The sequence below is a fragment of the Pelobates fuscus genome, chromosome 13 (genome assembly GCF_036172605.1).
Source record: "Pelobates fuscus isolate aPelFus1 chromosome 13, aPelFus1.pri, whole genome shotgun sequence".
NCBI lineage: Eukaryota > Metazoa > Chordata > Amphibia > Anura > Pelobatidae > Pelobates > Pelobates fuscus.
Window position 1 is genome coordinate 46,879,091 of NC_086329.1, and position 4,530 is coordinate 46,883,620.

Consider the following 4,530-nt stretch of genomic DNA (forward strand, 5'->3'; position numbering starts at 1 on the left):
TTTTTTCCGGTTTACTTTCACTCCAGTATAAAAACCATCACTGAGACAATGTTCAGTACAGGGCGGCAAGTACACAGAAGTAATTCTGTTTTGCGACCTAGCTGGTTGGATAAGATCTTTAAAGAGCAGAAGGTAATCCGACAGAATGATTATGATTTGGCTTCACAGAGAGGATATTTTCTCTCTTTCATCCGAGCCCCTTAATAGCCACTCTACAAATAAGTTATGAGTCGCATCATCCGAAATCTAACAATACTGTGCTTGTAATCCTCTCATGTCGCCATCCTCTAGCACAAAAAAATAAATAAAAAAATATTTATAACAAGATTTATATATTTCCTGGTCTTATCCATGCTGTGCTACTGGTTTCAGAAGGTTCTTTTTGGGGCTATGCCTGTGGCAATGAATCTGGATGTTAATTATCTTCCCGGTATGTTATATTATCATTTAATATTCAACTTGCATGAGGGTGCTAGGCCCCGTAATAGCAATTTGATTTTAAAGTGCTGATTTTAAGACGATAAGGATAATCTCTATTTTCAAGACTTTGCACTTCAAGGTTGAGATTTCTCATTAAGGGACACAGACACATACCTGCAAGGAATCTATGGGGCCAGATTTATTAAAGTCCAATTGTCTGCAAATTCTGTGCATGTCTGTGAGATTAACTTTGTAGCTAGGAATAAGCTATGCCTCCTGCAAAAGGCTGCTGTGTGCAGCACTAAACTCTAATCACTGTAAGCATCAGTCTCATGTGATGCGGTTAGCTGTATGTGTGTGTGTGTGTGAGGGAGTTGTGTGTGTGTGTGTGAGGGTGTGTGAGGGTGCTCTGTAAGGGTGCTGTGTGTGTGGGGGGGGAGACAGTTTAGTTAATAGCTCCCTCCCTTCTTACCTTTTGTAGGGAGGGGGGGATTGTGCTTCTTCCACCCCTGGTGGTCCAGTGGTGAGTGAACTCTAATATATATATATATATATATATATACACACACACACACACACACACATACCCCTCTCCCCCCCCCCCCCATGTTTTAGCAGCACGTTTATGGGTGATCTGAATTGTTATTAACCCCTTAAGGACACATGACATGTGTGACATGTCATGATTCCCTTTTATTCCAGAAGTTTGGTCCTTAAGGGGTTAAGGGGTTAAAAGAGACACTATAGTGTTAGGAATACAAACATGCATTCCTGACACCAGAATCCTGAAGTGGCTGTTTGAGTGACCAGTCTCCCTCCGATCTCAGTAAAAAGGTGATTTTACTCACCTTTTTATCCCACGGCCTGCCAGTCTCGCTCCACCTCCTTGGTTGAACTCATCAGTATCGATGATCTGAGACAATCCAATGCTTTCCTACAATGCTTTTCCAATGTGCCAATCAGTATCTGCTCATAGAAATGCATTGAACCAATGCATCTCTATGGGGAACGTTCAGTGTTTCCATGTAGAGTGTGGAGACGCTGAATGCCACTGTCGCACATTGTGCAGAAATAGACTAGAAAGCACCTCTAGTGGCTAATTGAGTGACTAGTCATTTAACTCTGAAAAAGGTTTTCATGAAAAAGCAGTGTTTACACTAAAAAGTCTGCAAGCACAGACTTTAGACACCAGAACCACTACATTAAGCTGTAGAGCTTCTAGTTACTATAGTGTCCCTCTGGGTGCCTCAAGTCAATCTATCAATTATCAATCAATGTATGGAGATGTGGAAAATGTTGTGAAAAAAATATCTCGGTACACAAACGATCCTCGGTACCAAAACACAACACGCGGCATTCACCTCTATGGTAATCTCGTTGGTAAACTATTAACCTTTTCAATGCTGCATTGCTTAGCTGCACATGGGGGTCTGGTCCTGGGTGCAGGCAGGGCTTGAAGCTCTCATCCCAGGTGCTGGCAGGACTGGAATCTCTGATTTCGGGTGCTGGCAGGGCTTGTGGGGGGTGGAGAGTAGAGGAGTCTGTGGGTTACTGGGTGCAGAGCAGTGCATTTTAAAAAAAGAAAGCTTTTTAAAAAGGTTAAGGATAATGTTTTTGAAGCTTAAAATAAGTTCTATGAAGACACAGCAAGAATTCAGGGATGTTCTGTTACATAATGCATAGTGCATTTTCTAAGCATATCTATTAATGCTGTAATTTTTGGGGTCAGGAACGGATTAATCAAATTTACATTAATTCCTATAGGAAATGTTGATTTGTTTTTTGAACGAATTGGAACTCAAAAAAGCCTTCTGGAGCGGATTAAGTTTGAGTTCCGAGGTACCACTGTATATACTAAGTGGGTCCTAATTAGTGGTAAAAAATAAAAATAAAAAAATTCTCAAAAAATGTCCAATGTTGCAGATATTATGTCTAAATGCCTGAGCATCGGTCTTTTGTAGTTATATATAGTCAGAGCACTGAGTCACTTAGCTAAAGTAAGACACAAGAACGAAGATGGTAACTGTAACAATAAATGTAACAAAAAAAGGATTACAAAAGGAGGCAATCACAATGTTGCTAAGCATGAAACATTTGCTTATATCTAATTGGAGCAACTCATAAAACAGTGGCTTAGTTTGAGACAACCATGTGTTTGCAATATTGTTTGTAGGGGCATTGTGACATTGTGGTTATACACTATGTAACGGATCGCCTGGCACCCCGACTGGGTACCTCCGTTAATGGATGCTCCTAGCGTTTCCTGAGGACTCCAAGCACTGCAGCAGACACCACAACCACCGAATCAGAGAAGCATATAAATCCTCTCAAGCATAGGAATGCTGTAGACAGTTGAATAGGAAACCATATGAATAGGTTTACACTCCTAGCAGTCAAACATGAACAGCATACAATAAATCCTCCAATAATGAGACGACACTTCACTTTGAGGGTTAAGCAGGAACTCTGGACTGGCACATGCAGCCTGGCTTTTATTTCCATCTTACACATATTAGACCGCCCACAGGGGAGGTTTAAAATATCCAATAGCATCATGGTTGCAACCCACACATCCCCTCCCCTTAGTGTGACACATAATCCCATTATTCCAGACACAAATTCCCTGGGTTTCTGGATGTACCCCTAAACATTTAAAAATGGTATCCTCTGATAGCCCTGATCTGGGTGAGCAACATACTCAAAAATCACCCAGATCGGACCAGGGGTTCGGGAGTTATGAGCAGGCAAAGATTTGACCGACCGCATGGGTAAAGTATCCGAAAACAGTTCCATTCATTTTGGCCCTGTGGTCGGTCACAGACACAGGAATAAAACATACAAATTGCCTGGGTTATGGAGCCTAAGGAGGATTCAAATGAATCCCCTAGTTCGTGGGGTTCTTTCTACCAAACGGTGGGCCGTTCGGTAGTTTCCACACAAAATACTGGAAGTCTGGAGGTCTCAGCGGTGTTTGCCTAGTCGGGTGTCCGGTTTTAGTTCCAGACACTCGACAGCAAAACACCGCTGTTCGGGAGTTTAAGATGGCCGCCGCCACGTGTTCGTTTCCCGAATGGCGGCCACCCAGAGGACAAAGACCACACTGCAATGATTGCCAATTACCCATTTGCAACATTGTTGCAAACGGTAATTGGAGGCACACTTATTCCTGGGTGGTCTGGTTGTTCAGTAGTTTCACTCAATATAATGAATGGAGTGATTCTACCGAACAATCAGACGAATGCTGCATACATATCCCAGGTTAACTGAACACATAAATACATACATAATATTAAAGGCAGTATCACTGTAATATGCTCCACAGTCTTAAAGGTACATTATTCCCAAAAGTCCCAATATGTCCACGGATTATTTTAAAAGGGCCAGCAGCAGCAATATAAAATACAACATGCCCAAATATAGTTCTTTAAACGTACCAATTTTCCAAGGGCCATAGTCAGCAGGCAGGAGGCAGGCAGCCAGGCCCCTCCAGTGTCCAGTGGCGAGGCGGGTTCCGCCACACACTATCTTCATAGAAAGGTAAGGAAAAAAGGGGGGCAAGGTAGGGGAAAGGTGAGGAGAGAAAGGAGCCTGTGCAGTGTGAGGTCTTAAAGTATGTTGCACTCTGCAAAGTTGCAAATATCCATTGCGCCCCCTTCCCCTTGCAGACTCTCCATCCCGCCCCCTTCCCCTTGCAGACTCTCCATCCCGCCCCCTTCCCCTGCAGACTCTCCATCCCGCCCCCTTCCCCTGCAGACTCTCCATCCCGCCCCCTTCCCCTGCAGACTCTCCATCCCGCCCCTTACCTGTTTGCCTCGATCGCGGTACCCATCTGAGTCTCACAGGAAGTGCTCTCTCAGCTGTGCACCGGCCCTAAATGTCTGCTGGCGGCCCACGGTCGCAGGGGTCACAGTGGCGGGCAGGCCCCCTGGAGTGACTGTTTTATAAAACTGCAGTTAAAATGGCTGTATTCATGAGATAATAGCATTACAGCACAATGGTGCCAAGCTAGATTTTGCACTTAGGCATGACTCAGATGATCCAATAATCAAAAAGCATGTTTGTAGTGGCAGAAGGTGAGGATGGACAAATAGGGGACATATTTATGATGTT

At 43.8% G+C, this 4,530-nt stretch overlaps 1 long non-coding RNA gene across 1 annotated transcript in view; it reads right to left on the bottom strand.

Moving 5' to 3' along the window:
- The window catches only part of LOC134583431 (uncharacterized), a 213,361-nt gene extending 213,194 nt beyond the window's left edge, over nt 1–167 (bottom strand). Inside the window, exon 1 of the long non-coding RNA XR_010086315.1 lies at nt 1–167. This is a non-coding gene — a long non-coding RNA (uncharacterized LOC134583431).
- Nucleotides 168–4,530: the final 4,363 nt, after the last annotated feature.